A 12722-nucleotide genomic window follows, 5' to 3' on the forward strand; every position below is an offset into this window, starting at 1 on the left:
AAAACAGAAACAAGGCAAGGTGGCAGAGGCGAGGAAGGACAACACACCCCCTTCATTCTAAAAAGGAGAGAATTGGAATAGTAAGTTGGATCGAGGAAGAAGTAGAAAACCCAGAAAACACAGGTCAATCCCATGGTACTCACAGAAAGTGATCTAGATGAGATCATGATAAAGTCTGGGATGCCACAATAGAAGTACTGTAGTAGTTGGAACAGTAGTACATAAAAACATTGGGAGGAGTCTAAAAGGATCTTCGTAAGTTGTAGCTCCAAGCAACCAAGGTCCAAGTAGATGTCGGGAAAGCGAGTGGCACAATAGGAAGTTTGACACAAGGTCAATGTATAGGCATAGAGATAATTTAGTGGCCATCATAGGATGTGTGATTCTTCCCCTTGCCTCCAGGTTTAGTCTGCACCAACATCGAGGAGCAATGTGCCCTCCTTGATAGAGTCCCGAAGATGGGCGTGAACCTTGCCACCCCCCTGGACCCCCTTTGCCATGAAAATATTATGGGTGGTGATGCTGCCACATTACGAACTGGGGTCCAATGTGGTGATACCTCTGAATAAAGAAGATAATCAGGCTCCACACCCAACAAAGTAGGTTGTGCAAAAAAAGAAGGATGCTGCAAAGAAGGCTTAGGTTGAGAAGGAACGCCCTGCCAAGGAAAGGCGGAACAGGAACAGAGCGAGACCCCAAAAGGTGACAAGTCACCTTCGCCAGCAACAAAAATAGAAACAGGGCAAGGAAACAGAGGTGAGGAAGGAAAATGCACCCCCTTCATTCTAAAAAGGTGAGAATTGGAACATCAAGCTAGATCGAGGAAGAAGAAGAAATCCCAAAAAACATAGGTCTATCCCATGGTACTCACATAAAGTGATATGGATGAAATCGGTGATAAAGTATGGGATGCTGCAATAGAAGTACTGCAACAATTGGAACAATAGTACATAAAAACATTGGGAGGAGTTTGGAAGGATCTTCGTGAGTTGTAGCTCCAAGCAACCAAGGTCCAAGCAGATGTTGGGAAAGTGAGCGACGTAGCAGGAATTTTGGTGCGAGGTAAATGTATAGGCATAGAGATAATTCTGTGGTCGTCGTAGGATGTGTGAGTCTTCCCCTTGCCTGCAGGTTCAGTCTGTGCCAACATTGAGGATCAACGCGCCCTCCTTGATAGAGTCCCGAAGATGGGACTAAACCTTGCCGCCCCCCCTCCAGCCCCCTTGTAGCGCAAATATTACGGGTGGCGTTGCCGCCACATTACGAACTGGGGTTCAATGTGGTGATACCTTTGAATGAAGACGATGATCAGGCTCCACACCCAATAAAGTAGGTTGCGCAGAAAAAGAAAGAAGTTGCAAAGAAGGCTCAGGTTGATAAGGAACATCGTGCAAAGGAAAAGGTGGAACAAGAGTAGCACAAGACCCATAAAGGTGACAAACCACCTTCGCCAACAACAAAAATAGAAACAGGGCAAGGTGGCAGAGGCAAGGAAGGAGAGCACACCCCCTTCATTCTGAAAAGGCAAGAATTGGAATAGAAATTTGGATCAAGGAAGAAGCAGAAATCCCAGAAAACACAGGTCGATCCCATGGTACTCACTGAAAGCAATCTGGATGAGATCAGTGATAATGTCTGGGATGCCACAACAGAAGTACTGCAGCAGTTGGAATAGTAATACATACAAACAATGGGAGGAGTCCAGAAGGATCTTCATGAGTTGCAGCTCCAAGCAACCAAGGTCCAAGCAAATGTCGAGAAAGTGAGCGACACAGTAGGAAGTTTTGCGTGATGTCAATGTATAGGCATAGAGATAATTCTGTGGCCGTCATAGGATGTGCGAGTCTTCCCCTTGCCTGCAGGTTTAGTTCATGCCAACACCGAGGAACAACATGCCCCCCCTGATAGAGTCCTAAAGATGGGCTTGAACCTTGCCACGATGAAAATGGATTCGTTGCATGCACTATTATAGGGAGTCATGGAGGAACTTTGCATCCAAGAATAGTGAGCACTGAGTGATATCAGCGAAATCAAGGTTAATAATCAACAGTTGTTCACCAAGAAAATGCAGGTTCTGTAGGAAAATGAGGTGCTCTAAGCGCACAGTTCATGATTGGAGTTAGCACTCGCAAAGACATGCAAAATAGAGCTTGAGCTTCATATCCCTGAAGATGCACAGCTAGAAGCGAAGATCAGGAATTTAGTCGCTGGTGTGCACGAAGAAAAGGCAGAGGTTAATCGAGTTCAATTTGAACTCAACATGAAGATCATCGATCTGTAATTGAAGATGCATCCTACAACTCTGTTGGAGGCCCGGGAGTAGTGTAGAGCCACAATCAAGGAAGGATTGGCCACTCTAGATGCCACTGTTGTAGACTACACAACAGTATTCGAGCAAGTCATGGAGTTGGTCCTAAATCTGCAGGAGGACCCAAACCTGCAAACACTAAATATAGAGATCAGGGATCTACATTGGAAGTACAACGAGGTTAGGGCAACGACACACTCCATTACACTAGCACAACGCCTAGCAAAATTACAGGAGGGGAAGCAGCTCCTCACATAGGTAGAAGCAACATAGAAGAAGGAGGTTGTGCTTAAGATCAGGTTGGAGCCTTGGTTAGAATAAGCTTATCAGATCATGACTACCATTTAGGATAAGATCAAGGGTTTGCAGCAGACACAACAAACAATGAGTTTGGTCATAGAAGGACCAGCTACAGAAAAAGTAGTCGAAGAGGTCAAGTAGGAAGTTACACAGAGCAGTGCCGAGGTTGCAGTAGTTTAAGTGGAGCTGGGGGATATTCGCAGAAAGATCATAGTGGTAGCCAAGTGACTCAAGGGCAAGTCACGATCTTTTGTTGGGGGCCTATTAGGATGGGGTCCCCTCGATCAGTTTTGGGGTTAAGATAACCCAAGTTTGATGTATTTTTTGTAAGTAATGTAAATTCACTGTGATTTGTGGATGTGGAGCATGTAGATGATTATGAGTCAAAGGGGTTTTAGCCCCTTGTTTATGTAAAAGTTGAGTTGGTTTTGAGATCCACCCATGGTCCACGAACCATGGGATTTTATGTAAAAATCTATAAATAGGTGTGTCTTAGAGATTCTAAGGCATAATCTTGGATTTAATGGGTCGATAGAAGAGAAGTCTTAGCAGAGAGAAGTGGATCAGATAGGAGAGAAAGACTCTATAGTTGAGTGCATAGAGGCCTAGGTAGAGTTTAAGGCTGAGTGCGCAGACCCCAGAAGCTAAGTGTGTAGGGTAGTGTCGAGTCTGTAAACTAAACTGAAGATCAATAAAGAATATTATTGAAGAAATTCTGTGTATATATGTTTATCATTGTTTATTTCTGTTTTCAATATATGTTGTGAATGAATACTATGTGTATGAAATATTGATCTAATGATGTTTGATTCTATTAAATAATTGTTAGATGATGTACACAAGCAAGTTTACGTAATTCTACGAAGATTGTGATGACTTATCTAATGTTTATTAATAACGTAAGCTTATATGCGTGAACCCTAACTTAGGACTATTCCACACTGCACATAAGTGGGTAAATCAACTAAGAGAGGTCCACAAAAGCCAGTCGTAGACCTTTGCAAAGTCTGGAAGCTATTTTAGTAGAGTTACACTACTGAGCTCTAGGGGCTTATCTATATATGCGAAGGCATATCTAGGGCACTAAAAGACATCACACTAATCTCTAGATGCTGAAACTTGGTTCCAACATCCCCCCATGCTACTTCAGTTGAGATTGCAGCCTACACTATGAGAGTTGTTTCTGAAAGGGCCAATAGTGTAGGGTTTTGTTGGTTGGCGCAACTAACTCTGAACCTCGGTCAAGACCCCCTAAGACAACAAAGCCTTATGAAAAAGTATGGGACCAAGCACAAAATAACATCCCTATACCACCCTTAGGTGAACGGTCAAGTGGAAAGCACAAACAAGGTATTAGAAAACATTCTCACAAAGACTGTGGCAAAGCATCGCTAAGATTGGGTTGAAAAACTTCTTGAAGCTCTTTGGGTGTATAGAAAATCATGGCAGGATACACTGTTTGATCTTGTTTATGGTAAATCTTCGTTGTTTCCAATAGAATTTGAGATCAATACACTTAGAACAGATCTCGAAGTATTCGACATTTCAGAAGCTCAGAAACACTGGGTGGAACAACTAAATGAACTAGATGAAATTCGTTTAATAGATGTCAAGAGAACTACTGCAATTCAATAGCAGACAAAAAAATGGCATGATAAATTTATTAAGAATAAGGTGTTTCACAAAGGGGATTGGGCATTACTATATGATTCTCATTTTAAATACTTTAAGGGAAAGATTTGCTCTTGTTGGATGGGGCCTTACGAGATTGATGAGGATTTTGATAATGGAACTATCATAATTGTCATGATTGATGATACACATGCTTCTTTTATTGTAAATGGACATCGTCTCAGACTATATCATTTTCCAACCTCTAAAGATGCCTTCATAAAACATCTCGTTGGTAATCTAGTTTGAAGGTTGTTAGAGTAGAGAATTCCTCCTCTACATCCTATGGAAAAAAAAACTGATATATATAAATAAATATTGTTACCACTCAATTGTTTTTTTGCAGGTACTACCACTGGTGTTTATATCCTATGGAGGAAAGAAAAATTTTCTAAGTATCTAGTTTTGTTACTCCTTCGGTGTTGTTACTCCTTTGATGTTGTTACTCCTCTGGTGCTGCTACTCTGTGGCAGAAATTTTTCCAAGTACCCGGTGATGTTACTCCTTCGGTGTTGTTACTCCTCTAATGTTGTTACTCCTTCAGTGCCACTACTCCGTCATGAAATTTTTTCTAAGCACCCGATGCTTCTACTCCTTCGGTGTTGTTACTCCTTCGATGTTGTTACTCCTGCGGTACTGCTACTCCGTGGCGGAAATTTCTCTAAGTACCTAGTTCTATTACTCCTTTGGTGATATTACTCCTCCGATGCTGCTACTCCTCCAGTGCTACTACACCATGGTGTGAAATTTTTCTAAGTACTTGATGCTGTAACTCCCCAGGTGTGATTACACCATCAATGCGGTTACTCCTTTCTGTTGTCAATCTACCAAGTAAGTGTCAGGTATTTCCCTAACCAGACTTTGCAGCTTTGATTAGTAATTCGTTTGACATGACTTGAGGTGACTGCAAATGGTCATTTTTTAGTTGGAGGAGGTACAACTATATTTAAAAATGGTAGTGTAATTAATTTCAACAATGATTCGTCAAATTCATCATAAAAAATCCTATTTTAATACGTCCACTCCACGATTCGTACCTTACTCTACACATTTATCAATAGATATTAGATTTAACGAATTAGTCCTTTTGGAGCCTGCAAAGTAATTACCATAATGGCTTTTCATTACTTCCATAACCTACCGTGGATTTTTCCCATATTTCTAAAAATCTCCATTCATACACCCCATTATCACCATTTATTATGCCTTTCTAAAAAAATTACCTACTGATACTCCCTCCTAGTAGTTTCTCTTCTAATTTGAATTGTTGCTACTGAGATATAGAAGAATGGGTGGAGCCGTTGTGAGACATGAACCAGAGAGCACAATTCTGGTCCGCAGAAACATAGATGTATGGAAGGTATTTGTAAATGTAGGCTGCGATAGATATTTTGAGATATTGTAGGGGTTTGATGAGACTATTACAGCTGAATTTGTGTTGAACATGGAAGAAGGTCATTCCAGATTTCAGGGTCTCAATATCCCTATCACAGAGGAAGCCATCTCAGTCATCAATGGACTACCATAGGAAGGGCATAAATGGTTTTCGCAGAAGGCTCCCTTTCCGGTGTTCTCGGAAATATTTTTACAAGATGGAGAAACAACAATTCAAAAAGGAAGAGGGTATGATTGTAAGTCATTACCTTATCCTTGGGGTGAAGTTTCATACTTTGTGTTAAGATACATTACCTGTGAAGGATGCTTTACAGTGTTGTTCAAGTATCATTTTAAATTGTTAGCATCCCTTCGGTTCCGGCATGCACAAATTCATTCGCTGAATATGCCTTTCTTCCTCTGGAAAAGTCTTCAACTTATGGTGCAATCTGCCCATCGCTCTCGGCAAGTATTAGCAGTCCTCATGAATCATGGGTTGGTCCGACTGCTGGTAGTTCAAGCACTGGCTCAAACTCCTATATCCTTGCCATTGTTCATTGAATTGTTGGAAGAAGAACTGGAGGGAATTATACCTATAGAGGCAGAGGATGGCAAAGGCTTAACCGAAATGGAGGGCACCACAGTCGATGTTGTTTCATAAGAACTAGCATTGCCTATTGACTTAGTCAAAATGGAAGATGCCACAGCTGATGTTGTTCCACAAGAACCAACATCACCTGTTGGATCAGTTGAGATGGAAGACACCATAGTCGATGCTGCCCCACAAGAACCAGCATCGCCTGTTGGCTCAGTCGAGATGGAAGATGTTACAACTGATGCTTCTCCACAAGAACCAGCATCACCTGTTGGCTCGATTGAAGTGGAAAGGATGGAAATTGAGGACATGGTTGATGTTGCTTCAACATTAGTTGATAATATTTTGGGAGAACTACCACCATCATCACTGGAAAAAATGAACTTGAGGCCTGAAGAAGAGAGTGCAGGTGGTGCTGCTCCATAAGAACCAACACCACCCGTCCAAGAAAATTTGAGGTCTGAAGAAGAGAGTGTAGGTGGTGCTGTTACACAAGAACCAGCACCACCTATCCAAGAAAACTTGGGGTCCGAAGTAGAAAATGTAAGTGGTGTTGTCACACAAGAACTAGCACCACTGATAAAAGAAACCCTGGCATAAATAAAAGAAAAATAACCTACACCTGACATGGTTCTTCAAGAACCACAAGGAGACTCGGCCCAAACAACAAATGCAGAAGTTGAGGGGCATGATTTAGGGAGTATAGTCCAGATGGAAATGAGAGAATATGTTCTTCATTCTTCCCTTCCTGCAACTCTACCAAGAGGGGCAAGGAAACCTTCGACTCCTTGGTTCTCGAAGAGGAAACAATTATATAATATTTGATGGTACAAGATTTGATGCACTGGTTGAGGCAGCCACTTAAGTGTTGGCGCCTATAATTTCACAGACAAAGAAATTTGGAAACATGGACGTTAGTGCTACTACACAAGGACCGATGCTGGCTTAGGAACAGATTGAAGAAGCGGTGGTGGATGTGAGCCCTAAAGAACCACGAGGGGAAGACATTCGTGTTGACACTACCTCACAAGGTTTCGAGTCAACTTTTGTACAAAGAATGGATGACTGGGTAGAAGAGTAAGCACGAGAGAAAAATATTGAGGATGGTATTCTGTAGGTTGCCGAGATAACTTAATAATTACTGGAATACTCAATGTCTATTGAAACTAACCCATCAAAGCTAGAGGTAGTTCTGGAATGCATGGGAGAACAGGTGGGAGAAAAAGAAGTGGAGAATGTTGAGCCCTCGACCGTGGTAACTCCGGAAGGAAATGGAGGGGACACCACTCAAGGTGATAAGAAAACAGAAGAAGTGAGGGTGAAGGTGGAGCCGGTCAACACCTATGCCGATGACCCACCAGGCCCCACACCAGCTATGAGACCAGTGGAGGAGGTCACTGTCAAGCAAGAATTCATTGAACAGTGTGCATGAAGAAGACCTCCCCTTAAGGAAAGGTATCAGTCTCAGTTTAATGAACTTATGCAATTAAAAATAGATAATATGAGATTGAGGAAAAGGGTGTGGCACTTGTAAAGTGGAGAAAGAAGGTACAAGAGAAAAATAGAAATAATCAAAACTGGAGTTGCCCCCTCAATATCTCAGACTGGGGGCAATCCCATTGTTTCTGTTGTGGTGCAAACATAACTTATAGACCATTTATGGGAGGCTTAGGAATTCATTTTGACTACTAAGATTCAGAAATGGCAGGCTGCAGCTGTTCGTCTTCAACAAGGGAAAATTTCTATGAAATATCATCAGGAAGAGATAAACAAAGTTCGCAGCCAAGCTGCAGAAATCATCACTGATTATGTGGATCAGATGGATAGGGAGAGGAAAAAATGAGAAAAACAGCAAAAGAAGATCAAATAGTTAGAAGAGAAGGTGTGAGTGCTAAATTTCAATAAGGAGGAAACATTTACCCTAGCGCAATAGGTAATGGCTTGTCATCCCCATTCTCACAGTTATGCTTTGTTTCTTCATGAACAATACCTTCTCTTTTGCCTGGAAATTATTCATCTCGAGATCAGCCATGAAATCGAGGACCATGTACCATTTCTCCACATTATAAGGCTTCCTCATGTCTTGAACCAACACTTAATATGTGAACAGTATATGCATGATTATTTCTTAGAATATGACCAAGCACTCAACCCAGTCCCCTATGTAGGGGATATTCAACTGAGAGATTTCACGTCCTACACCATCAATCAAGTCAAGTGGAAGAAGGCCAATAATACATTTGAAGCAAATCAATCCACTAGGCCTCTTCTTATTCGAAGAGAGCATTGGCAGTCTAACACTATTTATAATAGGCATGCTACCTTCTTGAGGATTGAAGAGCATCAAGAAAAGATATTGGTAACTCAAAGATGGTGCGCCAGGTTATGCACGACACAGGTGAGGATGAGGCTCTAGATAACTATCGAAAGAGATGGAAATTGTCGTCATCAACTATCAGAGTGCAGGAACCTTTCAGGGCCCCTGACTATGCGAGAGAATTGGAAATATTTCCATGTTATATTTCTTGCATCCATAGCCGAGGGGTTCATTGGATGGGCTTGAAATTCCAATTTCCCATCTTTTGGTTGCCAACATATCAATACATGCCTACTTATAATGTAAAAAGTGATTGGTGGAAGGATATCTTATTGATAGATGGATACAAACCCCTAGGGACAAAAATGGATGAGAATTATGATCTTGCTTAGCTGCATGTTGATCACTGTTGATCTAAACCAAACCTGCAAAATCGACGAGTTGCATGAGGACATGCAGAAAGACCAGTTGGGGGGAGATGTTGGGAGCCAAACTTGAATGTTTTTACTTACCTTTTTATCTTATTTTCCTTCACATTTACACTTTTAACTAAGTCATTTTACATCCTAAATCGTGCAGGTATACCTCTAATCATGTATTTACAAATTAATTAATCATTGAAGCATAGCCTAGGGGATTATGACCAAATCGCTTGCTAAACTTCATCTTATGTGCAAATTTATAAATTCAAATGGCTAAGTTTACACATCGAGTTGGTAGAGCTATTATCAAACTATAGTTGTAACAGCAGAACCGATCCAGACTTCCTCTTTCTATCTTTTTCATTCATTTTGGGCTTATCATAGCCTTCATGTAAATCGTAGGAAATCGTTACCTTAATCTCAGGAACTGTTTTGTATAAGAAAGGATAGAGAGTTTGAAACAGCAGGTTGGATCCAAGAGAATTGAGCTTTGTAACAGAGACTTTTACATTAATGAAATTTGCAGTTTTCGGATCTTTCGTTGAGTTTGTGAGTTCATCACAACCTTGATTAGGTAGTTGGGCCCACTCTCTTGATCAAGTGTTGCTGAGATAGTGTGTGCTAGTTTCCTTTTCATGTATGTATTTCTTTTCCTTGATATGATGGTTTGATGCAAATGCTTTGAATTGTATTGTTGTTACAGTCAAATATTGCTATTATTTCCACTGCTCTTACATATTGGTTATTCATGTCATTTCCATTTGCTGTTATAGTCATTTATTATTTGTTGAAGAATTCTTGGTCAATTTTGGGTTGTACAATTGTTACCTGCATATATTTTTCACATTAGCCTTGAAATAACCAGTAGATCCCAGATTGATAATTAATGTGGGAAAGGGTTGAATAGTTTTATTCACACTTCGACACCAACAACATGTGTAAAAACAATGTTTGAGAAATATACTTGCAATATGTTTTGAGGAGCATTAGTATTTATGATGGGATTTGGATCACAACTCTATACAATATTATGGGAAGTACTAGTATTGATGGGTGTAATAGTTCTATTGTTCCTAAGAGTGGAGCATAAAATCTGGTAGCCTATGGAGAAAAGACTATATTATGGCATCAAAGTCTTAAACATATTGGAGATAAGGGCCTTTGAATACTACATGGTAATGGTATGGTAGAAGGTATATCTAATTTCTCTCTAGATTTTGATTTCTATGAACACTGTTATATGAGAAGTAGAATCGAGTGAGGTTCTCCTCTGGTGCTGAGAGAGTGGAAGAAATATTACAACTAATACATAGTGATGTGTTTGGACATGTGTCAGTTCCATCACTGGTTAAATATGTGTACTACATCTCATTTATAAATTAATTCCCGAGGAATACATGGATATATTTCCTAAGGAAGAAATATGAAGCTTTGAAAGGTTTAAATAATTTAAGGCTTTGGTTGAAAACCAGATAAAGAATAAGATTAAGGTGTTGAGGAAAGATAATGGTGGAGAGTTATGTGGGAAGGAAATCAAAGAGTTTTGTAAGACTGCTCCATATACAACTCAACAAAATGGAGTTGAGTGAGGATGAATAAGCCACTAATGATGGAAAAAGCAAGGAGCATGCTTAGTGGTGCTTAGTTAGGATAGGAATTATGGGAAAAGGTAGTGAATATTGCATGTTACCTAGTTAATTAAACACCTTCATCAATGTTGATAGTTGATACTCCACATGAGGTATGGACTGGTAAGAAACCATCTCTCTCACATCTCAGGGTATTTGGTTGTGATACATATGTATAGGTTTTAAAGGAGGAAAGAACTAAGTTGAATAGTAAATATGAAAGGTGCATATTTATTGGGTATAAATATGGTTTAAAAGGTTATAAGCTTTGGAACCCTCAAACAAAGAATGTTATGTACAATTGAGATGCACAATTTAAAGAAGTGTTGAATGTCATGAAATAGGAAGTCCCACCAAGGGAAAATGAACCATAGAAGATGGAGTTTTAACTGAAGGATGAAGAATAAGATTCCACAGAAGAACACGAATAAGAAGAAGAAGAAGAACCACACACTTTGGTTTTGAAGGGATCAGTTAGGGAAAGAAGGAAACAAGAGAGGTATACTCCATCATTTTTCCGTTCAAATTTTTTATATTTCCTTAAAACCCAGTAAATTGATATGTAATTTCTAAGTGTAAAAACCAAAAATACAAACAATTGTGTTCTAGAAACTTAATTCACAAATACAATGAGTTTTCTAACTTAATGTGCATAGTGGAAAATAAATTAGAAGACAAAAACATCAACACAAAGAACATGAGATATATGTAGGAAACCCCAACTTCATGGAAAACTTGCAAAAATATGTGTCTTTTTATTTTCTTCTTTAGAAAAGTAATTTTCTTCAAGAATTAAAAAAGGGAGGAACTTCCCTTCTATCACAAAAATGCACTCAATCACCCACTAAATAGATCAATCCCATTTATTATAAACTGTTTATACAAAACCTATGCGTGAACCAACTAATATTCCCACATTGTGAGTGCAAGTATCATCTTCTACACACACTTGCAAATAGATATAATATGTTGGGGATGTAAGAGCTTGGCCCTCACTCAATTTGTTCTACCTAGATGTTGAGTCATTTCCATCTGTTGAAACCCTTGGATCTTCCTTCGATGATCTCACACACACTAATTGTGCTCAATTGACTTTCCACCAACTTTCTCTATCTCCTCTTATAATTTCAATATCAACCCTAATATCCCTCTCAAAAAATAATATTAAATCATAGTTTAACTTATAAATTTCTAATTTTTGCTAAGTCTAAATTCAGGAAATAGTTAAATAATTAATATTATGTTGAAGTGGTTGTCTTATGGGTTCTTTTGCTAGACTTAGCACCTAGGAAAGAAGAACCTTTACTTCTTTACTCCAATAAACATTCCCTCTTAGAGAGGAAGGTGTTGTATACTAGACCCAACTTCTCTATGAGGTAAACAAATACAGTCCTTGGAAAATTCTTGGTTAGAATGTTTATTGTCTACTCCTCTATTGATACATATTAGATATAAATTATACCTCTCTGAACGATATCTCTGATGTGGTGATAATATATGTTGATGTGCTTAGAGGTATAATAAAACATTGTATTTTTAGAGCTTAATGCAAGTCTAATTTTCATAGTGAGCTCCAACTCTTTCCTAAACAAGATGAGAATATTCCTCAACCAAATAGATTTGTACCATGCCAAACTAGCAACCAAGTATTTGGCCTTAGTTGAGCTCAATGCAACTAATCTCTGCTTTTGACTAAACTAAGAAACACTTTTTTTATACTACACTAAATTGTGACCACGATGTGCTCTTCTTGTCTGTGGAGCTTGTTGGGCGCAACCCAACTTGGCCTAGATTTTGGTGAATACTCTGCATTTTGTGGAGAAGAGTGTGAAGTAAAGAATGTAGCAGAGTGCAAAGTGGACTACACAGCGAAGTAGTGGAGCGCCAAGTGGACTGCATCGTAGATATACCACTCCTCCTTTTTCTAAAAGTAAGTAATACTGTAAAAGATGAATGGTTTTCAAACCATAGTAGCTTGTATTAAGCAAGTCCATGGTATATGGACCATGGAATTTTGATGATATATCTCTTGATGTAATAGTATATATAGGGATCACTAATAAAGAAGAGAATCATATTAGAATCACGTCTTGAATTGAATGGTTGA

This window comes from Pinus tabuliformis, chromosome Q (genome assembly GCF_031772625.1).
Source record: "Pinus tabuliformis cultivar Carrire ecotype Pingquan chromosome Q, CPIR1, whole genome shotgun sequence".
Taxonomy (NCBI): Eukaryota; Viridiplantae; Streptophyta; class Pinopsida; order Pinales; family Pinaceae; genus Pinus; species Pinus tabuliformis.